Here is a 10,032-nt window from a genome sequence, read left to right as displayed (position 1 = left end):
TCTCATCCTGTCTTTGAATCAAGACTATTAGAGGATTAGACTTCATTATCTTCAACTCAAATTCTTGTCACTCGAGTTACTTGTTTCTAACTATTGGGTTGGCCAAAATATTTGTTCGGGTTTTTCCGTAAGATCTTACCAAAACACAAGCGAACTTTTTGGCCAACCCGATACTTGCTTAGGTCATGTAGACAAATCTAGTCCCTCTTCCACACACAGCCCTTCAAAAACTATAGAAAGTGCTGCTACATTCTCTGAGCTGTCTCTTCTTCAAGCTAAATGCATCTGGTTCCATGCACTATTTCTGAGTTAGCATTTTTTTTTTAAATTTGTTAAATTTTAACATTTGAAATTGATATTGTGACGATACTACCTCTGAATCAAGTCATTGTCCCTTTCCACCATTTTTCTTTTCACCCTGTTGTAACACCCCATTTGTTCTCCGGGTTACTGGGGACCACTCCAGAAAGGGAAAAATTTAAATGTTGAAGGTAGGAAATGGATATGATTTTATTTTTCTGTGAACAAGAATTAAAAGGAAGAAAAGGGGGTTTGTTTGTTTGGGTTTTTTTTCACCTTGTGCATGTGTGCGTGCTAAGTTGCTTTAGTCGTGTCCAACCCTTTGCAACCCTGTGGACTGAAGCGCTTCAGGCTCCTCTGTCCGTGGGGTTCTCCGGGCAAGAAGACTGGAGTGGGTTGCCATTCCCTCCTCCAGGGGATCTTCCCCACCCAGTGATGGAACCTGCGTCTCTTATGCCTCCTGCAGGCAGGCAGGTTCCTTACCCTAGTGCCACAAATTTCATTTACTGATTGATGCGTTGTGCAGAAGCGTGTATGGTGGGAACATGGAGGCGGGGCCAGAAGATCTGTGTTCAAGTCCAGTTGCTGCCTTGATGACCCTGGATGATCTTGGGCAACCTTGGGGACAGCTCTTAACTTCCCTGCAATCTGTTTCATTGTCTGTAAAGTCAATGGAGTAATTCGGATGCTTTTAACCCACCTAATGGTTTCGTTTTATAACCTATTTCCCTATGAGTTCTGTTACCTAAGGCGTGGTTACCACCTTGTGTCCCCCCTGAGCTGCTGGGAGATACTGAAATTGTGCTACCTCTTCCCTGGCGACTCATTTCTTGACTCTGATAGCTCCTTGATGCATGTTCTCCTGCCCTGTTTTCACATTCCCTGACACTTTGGTTTCCATTTTTTATCATTTTCCTTAAGTGTTCTACATTTCACTGCCTCCCCTCCAGAAAAAAAAAAAAAAAGAGGCTGTTTTGTCAAAACTTTATCAATTGCCTTCCCCTTTATCGTCAAAATGAATGATGTCTTTACCTATCCGTCCCTCCCCCTTGTCTTGGAGGAGGTTACATCTTTAACTCCTTCCAGGCCAATCCATCTCCCTGTGGTCTTGATCCTTCACTTATAACTCACCTCTTCTCTCTCCCCTTCTTTGTCTTCCTGGCATTTCTCTAATCCATGTACACACTACACCCATTTCCACCAGCCCTAAATAGAACACGCCACCTTTTCATGGCCACTGCCACTTGCCCCCACCTGTCACAGCTGCTGATCAGACCTGGGTCCTCACATCTCTGGGAGGCAGCTGATGCTGGGGCTGGATGCCCTGTGGCCTCATGTGCCTTTTTTGGACTTTCTCCCTAGACCTGGATCCTGCTTGTTTAATTCCGTTGGCAAAGGCCTGCTGCCTGAGGACAGATCCCTGACATAAGGTGGAATATGATGGAAGAAAGAACAAGGGCTTTGAGGTTCCGCAGGCTTAGGTTCAAATCTACTTACATTCTGCTGGCTCCAGACAGGCACGTGACCTTTCTGAGCCTCAGTTTCCTCATTGTTGAGCTGTACCTTGCAAAGGTGTCCAAAAGATGAAAAAATATAACTAGACAAAGCCACATAAAAAGCACATTACTTTTGTTAATGATAACTGCTCTGGCATGCAGGATCTTAGTTCCTGGACAAGGAATCAAACCTGTGCCCCCTGCAATGGAAGTGTGGAGTCTTAACCACTGGACCACCAGGGAAGTCCTTCTTGTTCCCTTCCTTCCTTGTGTGTTCCCCAGCTCTGAGAATGGAACCACCACCCCACCAGGGACACCCAAAACAGAAAATTCACTTACCATGACCCTGCGGTCCCCTGCTCCCCTCCCAACTCTCACTCTATCTGACTCTACATTTTATCCATTTTACTTCTTCCCTGTTTTTTCACTATGCTTAGTTCAAACTCTCACATTGCTTCATCCAATTTCTATAGCCTCCAAACTGATCTCTCTTGTAGCCACGCTCCCTCCTGGGCCAGAGATAATCTTTTTCAAATAGAAAATTCACACTGCTGCCTTGTTGAAGTCTTTGACAAATGTCCTTTGCCAAAATCATCAGTGAAGAATCCCGCCTCCTTCACAATTTGTCCTTTGATGCTCACCCCTTGCTGAATGTCCCTGGGACTCGGGTGAGGGCCAATATGGCTTCTTTTTAGTTTGCAGTTCAGTTCATCAACTGATCACTTTCACTCACACGGTCTCTCTTCCTCCAAACAGCCCAGCTTTGCTTGAATTGTCTAGCATATGTAGGTAATTCAATCCCAGGAAATTTTTTTTGGTGGATATTTTTAGTCATCAAATGATATAAATACTGGAGTAGGAAATGGCCACCCACTCCAGTATTCTTGCCTGGGAAATCCCATGGACAGAGGAGCCTAGTGGGCTACAGTCCATGGGGTTGAAAAAGAATTGTACACAATTAAGCACACACAGACACACACCCTAATATACATGTATTGTATTTTTTTTAGATGGATGGCTTCAAGTGGTCTTAGTTGCAAATATACCCACTGTTTATTGTTTTCTGTAAAGATACAAACGCCAGATCAATGCTGTGCTTCTAAGGCACATAACTCAACAGTTTCTCGTCTCTTTGTTCCTGCCCTTGATATTCTTTGCCTCTGTCTTAAACAAAGAGAGAAATAAGAATTATGAGCATCATTCAATGCACCTAACTTGAAATTAAAGACTATGTTGTTGGTCACATTTTAAAAAAAGATATAAATACTCTACACGTTAGTCATAGAGTTTACAAAATTTTAGAGCAAGCTTGGAACTATCTGATGGCATCTCAGAAATATTTGAAAGGATCATGGCATAATGATATTAGCAGAGTGATTCTGAACACTTATTCCAGTTAACATTGAACTCTTTGTTTTTTTTCCAGGCTAAGGGTAGATAGAATACAGCACAAATAACTTACAGCATCAAGTATAGAAATACACCTATTTTGTTGTATATGTTGTGTTTTTTCCCAAGTTGCAGAGTGACTTTTCTAAGGAAGCTTTTGTTAAAGTTGGGTGAATAAAAAATTAATTCTAATCTCAGATATCAAGCAGTTAATGCTAAATTGGGGAGTGACTCAAAAGTATGGGAATTTCAAGCATCAAGCTAACTGGGAGAACCACTTTAGTTGCAGATAAGTTTACAACTTTAATTTGGATGGTGAATGTGTCTTTTTGTCCCCACTTGACTGTTGATTTACTTCTTTTATGCAGTCACATCTTATGTCTAATCGAAAAATGATCATTAAGTTGACACCAGCAACTTGCTCCCTGATAGGTATACTATACAGCGAGGAGTGTAGAATGTGGGTGATTTGGGGGGGTTTTTTGATCATTACATTTGGGTCAGATGTAAAGCACACTCATAGACCAGAGTCTACAAAATATAGTCATTGTTGAAATGAGAGGTCACTCTATTTTTACTCACTTTCACTTTAATTGCAAATTGTTAGTGCAGGAATTTCCACAAAAGGGTTATGCAAGCATGCCCAAATTGCTTGAAATATTTTCCACTTCTCTGGCTTCCCATGGGAAAAGCCACTAGGTTGCATTTGTGGCATCTCAGTTGGTTCAAGCAGCCTAATTGGGATTTAGAAGTTTTAAACTGTACAGGTTTACAAAGGGACATCCAGGATCGGAACTCCTGTCTCCATGCCCTCCCTGGAATCCGTAAATGTGTGAATTACCAGTGGAAAATACAATCTGAATGATGGTGGCTAACATCCAATTTTTGTTTGTTTGTTCATGATCCCATTTTTACATTTATTCCTTAAAATGATTTTTTTCAAAAGACTTGAACAGTTTGCCAGGAATTTCATCAGGAAGAACAGTACACTGTTATGTTCTTAAAAAAAAAAAAAAGAAATCACATCTTATATGGGAGAAATATACTCTTGGGCACAGGTAACTTTCTTGTCTCTTGGGTAGAAACACCTAATCATTCTGTCCCATCTGTCAGAGCCACTTAATTGCAAACACAGGTCCTCTTGCAACACAGTGAACCAATGCAAAACAATTAATTAAAGCTTGGAGGAAAGTAGCTGTTTAAAGGTATATACCAACACAAGAAGTAAAACTCTTGCTGCGATGTAGCTTTGACTCTCTCTTGGGCTTTCTTATATCCATCCCCATCCCCATCCCTGTACCTATGAAATTTTATTTGTCCTGCTTGTCAATTTCTGCTAACATTCAGTGTAATTTGAACTAGTCAAGGAAAAGAGCCGGAGTAAGCGATCCATTGTTTGCCTCTCAAACTTCAGCCTGAGGATAAATCGCCAGGGGATCTCTTCAGAATGTGAGTTCTGATTCCGTGGGTCTGAGGAGGTGACCAGGAAGCTGCATTTCCAAAAAGCTCCCAAGTGTTCTGATGCTGCTAGTTCCAGACCACAGTTTGAGTAAGAAGGATCTAGATCAGTGGTCTCCAACTTTTTGGTACCAGGGACTGGTTTCATGGAAGACAGTTTTTCTACGGACCAGGGTGGAGGGGTGGGAGAGAGTGGGGATGGTTTCAGGATGATTCAAGTGCATCACATTTATTGTGCACTTCATTTCTATTATCATTACATCAGCTCCTCCTCAGATCCTCAGGCATTGGATCCCGGAGGTTGGGGACCCCATGTCTAGACTATTAGATCCTTACTCTTCCTGTTGTGAATTTAGACTCCATCTCTTCAGGTTTGTTATGCAAGTTCATCTCCATCTTATCTGCTTCATACAGTAGGCACAGCTCAGATTCACCTTGCCTGCTTCACCTCTAATCAAACCCACACATATCCTTGCATGTGTGGCTATTTCCTCGGGAATCCTTAAGGACACACATCAGTGTCTGTTGTTCAGTCGCTCAGTTATGTCCTACTCTTTACAACCCCAGCACACCAGGACTGCAGCACGCCAGGCTTCCCTGTTCCTCACCATCTCCCGGAGCTTGTTCAAACTCATGTCCATTGGGCAGTGATGCCATGCAACCATCTCATCCTCTGTCATCCCCTTCTCCTCCTTCTTTCAGTCTTTCCCAGCAACAGGGGCTAGGACTCTGACAGATCACACAAGGAAGGAATACGTTCATGATGTGGTCCCTCCGGGCAGTTTATAAACAAAATGACACACATCTATTTTCCCTTCCCTTTTATAATTGAACTGTCATGCAGCTGTGCACTGTTTGGAAAAATGTGTTGGGCAGGTAGGAATCTGTCAAAAACTCCCTGTGGGTCTTAAGATCATGTGCCTCCATTTTCTTCACAGTGAAAAATGCCAAGGCTGAATTTGATGATCTCCAAAGCCTCTTCCTGCTTTCATTCTTTATGATTCTAAGAGTTAGTCATTTAATCATCTGGAGGGATCCGTACTGGTTTAAACCAATGGATGCTCCTTTTGGGAGGTAGTCCTATTAATGTGGAACCCTGTTGAATTCACCAGGTTCTGCTGAGTGTATCCTTTTCTGTGCTCCCAAGAGCATATTACTTGACCCATAAGAATAGGGCAATGACACTGCGTCTTCATCAGTTTACACCCACCTGTCTTTATGGCTGGACTCTGGATGTCTGGTTCTGGACCCTTTGGGTGGAAGGGAGGCAGCCAGGAAGATTGTGCCAAGTTGCTGAGACGGCAGGGCTTGGCTGGCCTGAGCAAGGCTTTCCCTAAAGTACATGAAATCAACCTACCACCAAACAGGAAGTAGGAAGTGAGTATAAGAACTGAAGCCAGAGATGAAAGCTGGAGTTCTGTCAAGGGAAAGAAGTGGAACCATAGTCAAGAAAATGAGATGTGACCAGAAGTTGGTAGGCTTAGGAAACAGAATTTGAAAGGATGTCAAGTGAATGGTTCTGGCTGAAGGCTGTCATCACTCATAGGAAGCGGAAAGTGTTAGTCACTCAGTGTGACCTACTCTGTGACCCCATGGACTGTCGCCCACCAGACTCCTCTGTCCATGGAATTCTCCAGGCAAGAATACTGGAGTGGGTAGACATTCCCTTCTCCAAGGGATCTTCTCAACCCAGGGATCAAACCCGGGGTCTCCTGCATTGCAGGCAGATTCTTTACTGTCTGAACCACTAGGGAAGCCCATCTCTCATAGGGGTGGGACTAATATTTGAGTTGCTAGATTAGAGGAGCTACTCAGGACTGGTCAGAGAGCTTTGTGAGGGCAGACACTCTACATGACTCACCTTTTTGCTGAGTATCTCTTACAAGCGTCTGATACAATGAAAGAGATGAATTAAAGTTAGAAAGAACAAATGAATGAATGAATAAGACAAGTCTAATTGTAATTTATCTACTCTCTTCATTTTCTTTGCCACTCTACAAGTTCATATTCTCATTATTTCTCAAGCAAACCAAAAGGACTCCCCAATTCACCAGTCTTTCCCAATTTCAATTAATATTTTAGACAGCAGCAGTTTTAGTCCTCTTGTTTGTAGATTAGTTATTTGCTTATTTGCTCTATCAAGGAAAGTAAGTCCCTTGAGATGGTTAGAAATGGTGTCCTACCAAGTTTTCCATGGCCAAAATAGCTAGCTGTCCAGAAATATTTGTTGAAGTGAATCATTATAGTCGTATGTCAAGTCACTATAAGGATTCAGTGTCCTGAACATTTAAGACAAGCACTTATTTTATTTTTTGGCTGTGCTGGGTCTTCGCCGATAGGCACGGGCTTTCTCCAATTGTGGCGAGAGGGGGCTCCTCTCCAGTTGCAGTGTGCAGGCTTCTCACGGCAGCAGCTTCTCTTGGGGAACACAGGCTGTGGGCGCAGGCTTCTGTAGTTGTGGTGCTCAGGCACAGTAGTTGCGACACACAGGCTTAGTTGCCCCACGGCATGTGGAATCCTCCCAGACCAGGGATCGAACCCATGGCTCCTGCACTGGCAGGCAGAATCCCAACCACTGGACCCCCAGGGGAGTCCCCGAACATTTAAGGCAATATCTTCCTTTCCACATTTTTCTTTAAAATTCAGATACTCAAGAGTTACACTCAACTGAAATGTCCTCATAAAGTCTATCTCATAGAAACTTTCATGTTAATTATTACATCAGATTTATAACTTTAAGGTTAAATTCACACTTTTTAAGATAACTTTTTTTTTTTTATTAGTTGGAGGCTAATTACTTCACAACATTTCAGTGGGTTTTGTCATACATTGATATGAATCAGCCATACAGTTACACGTATTCCCCATCCCGATCCCCCCTCCCACCTCCCTCTCCACCCGATTCCTCTGGGACTTCCCAGTGCACCAGGACCGAGCACTTGTCTCATGCATCCCACCTGGGTTGGTGATCTGTTTCACCATAGATAATATACATGCTGTTCTTTCAAAACATCCCACCCTCACCTTCTCCCACAGAGTTCAAAAGTCTGTTCTGTACTTCTGTGTCTTTTAAGAGACCTTTTTATGAAGCAGTGATTCTTCATTTTTTTTCTTAGTAGCGGACTCTATGAGACCTATTGAACTTCTTCCCCACAAATGCACATAGGCATGCATGCACAATATGATTTCAAGGGATTTAGGAATTCCCTGAAGCCCCTAGGAGACCCCTAATATTGATGGAAATCAAGCTGGAGAAGAATAAAGATTTTCTGCAGCTAAGAGAGAGGCTTCACTGGTAGTTCAGATGGCAAAGAATCTGCCTGCAATGTGGGAGACTTGGGTTCAATCCCTGGGTCAAGAAGATCCTCTGGAGAAGGGAATGGAAACCCAGTCTAGTATGCTTGCCTGGAGAATCCCATGAATAGAGACAGAGGAACCTGGTGGGTTACAGTCCATGGGGTTGCAAAGAGTCAGACCTGAGATTCCACCCTCTTCCTCCCTCTCACTTCTGTCCCCAGCCCTGTTACCTAGTCCTTAGGGACGCAGACGACCAGTCCATCGATACCCATTGTGAGATCGAAAACAGAAAACACATGGGAGGCAGGACACCATGCATCCTGTGCTCTTCTCAACAAGGGTCTTTATCCTGGGATTATGGAAGATGAGCGTGGATTAGCTGGATGGCCACTCTTGAAGCCAGGAGAAAGAGACAAGTGCTTTTGAAATTGCCAGCTGATGAAAGAGAAGACACAGGGTTACTTCCATTCAACGCTGCTGGCCCCTGGGAGCTCCTACCTTCCCTTGGGGATCTGTGATAGCAAGGGCTGCTTCTGAGCCTGAGGAGCCCTTTCTTTCTTTGAAGATTCCTTCCCCCATACTTTCAGCTTTCAAACTCGTGTGTGGATCTGACACCTGGGAAAGTTTGCTAGGAAAAGGGTGATTACGTACTCAAAAATTAAAAAAAAAAAAAAAAAGGAAAGAAAAAAATCTGTCAAAAGTTGATTCTAGTTTAATTTCCTGGCAGCTTTATCCCAGAAATAAGGGCTTCCAAATTTCTGTTTCGAGAGATTTCAATATCCTTTGCAATTTTGGAATAAGAGATTTCTCTGATGCAGGTTGTCATGGCATGATGGAAGACGACAGAAAAATCTGTTGAGATCTCAGAACTCACTCACCCTTTCATGCTTTTTTCTTTTCACTCTTTTCATGGGTAATTTGCCATTTTAAAGTAATGGTTTCCCCAAGATCCATTCAGTATTTGAAACAAGATCCTCGGTCTCTTTATAGAGTGGACATAACCTTTCCTGGGCTCCACCTGTTCAGCTCATGATTGATTTCTCAACGTGTTGAGAGACATCGAGTTGGATGAGCAGCATGTTATTGCATACAAAGCATAACCACTGAGGACCAATTATACAATAAAATCATGGTTTAATAGACATCATCAATTTTGACTTACGCCACCAGAATAAGTATAACTAGGGGGCAGGGAGAGAAAGCATCTCATCTGATAAACCTGGGAAGAAATCGAGCATTCTGATGCAGAATTCACAGTCATTTCAAAACGAGAGGGAAACAAGTTGCAATAAGAATCGCAGGCATCAAGAGATGTACATAAGCTGAGGATTCTGCATTTGGGAGGAATATGGATTTAAAATTAATCCAAGCATCATCTAATAATAGCATACAGAGATGCTTTGCACGCAAAGCAGAGATGTTCCAGTAGCCTCTTCATATATATTCTGCTCAGTAATTAGTGCTCTTAATTACAATGTCATTAGCAAATAATTATACCATTCTTAAGAAAAGAAAATTTAATTCTGTACCCAAAAAATAAAAAAAGGAGAGATGGTTTACTTTAAAAGATGGCTTAGTTACCTGTGGATAGAAAAAACTTCAGAGGTCCCACTCCTGAAATTCAAGGGCTCCACCTATTTAACAGCAGTAAGCAAAACAAACAAACAGAAACAAAACACCACTAAATTAAAGCCACCACATGGATGGTTCTCCTAGGCAAGGACAGGCAAGACATTGTATACATAGGACTAGGCATGAACCTATCTGGGTTTGCGGGGAAAGTTGTTGCTATTTAACTATGTGGGTTTAGACAGAACACTTGTCACGTCTGGATCCAAGTTCCCCATTTGGAAAAGGAGAGGTTTATGACTGTAGGACCTAATGGTTATCTATCACAGTGTCAACCACTGTGCTTGACATTTTAATGTATCATCTTTAATTCTTCAAGCAACTTTCCAAAATAAATGTTACTATATCCATATTACTGAGGAGCAAGTTGAAGCTCAGAAAGGTAAATCAACTTTCCAGAAGTGACATTAGTAACCAGCGATGGATCTGTATTTGGAACCCTACACTATGAGGCTCCAAGAGA

This window comes from Cervus canadensis, chromosome 9, assembly GCF_019320065.1.
Source record: "Cervus canadensis isolate Bull #8, Minnesota chromosome 9, ASM1932006v1, whole genome shotgun sequence".
NCBI lineage: Eukaryota > Metazoa > Chordata > Mammalia > Artiodactyla > Cervidae > Cervus > Cervus canadensis.
The sequence above is the reverse complement of the archived record's forward strand: the minus strand, read 5'-3'. Positions refer to the sequence as shown.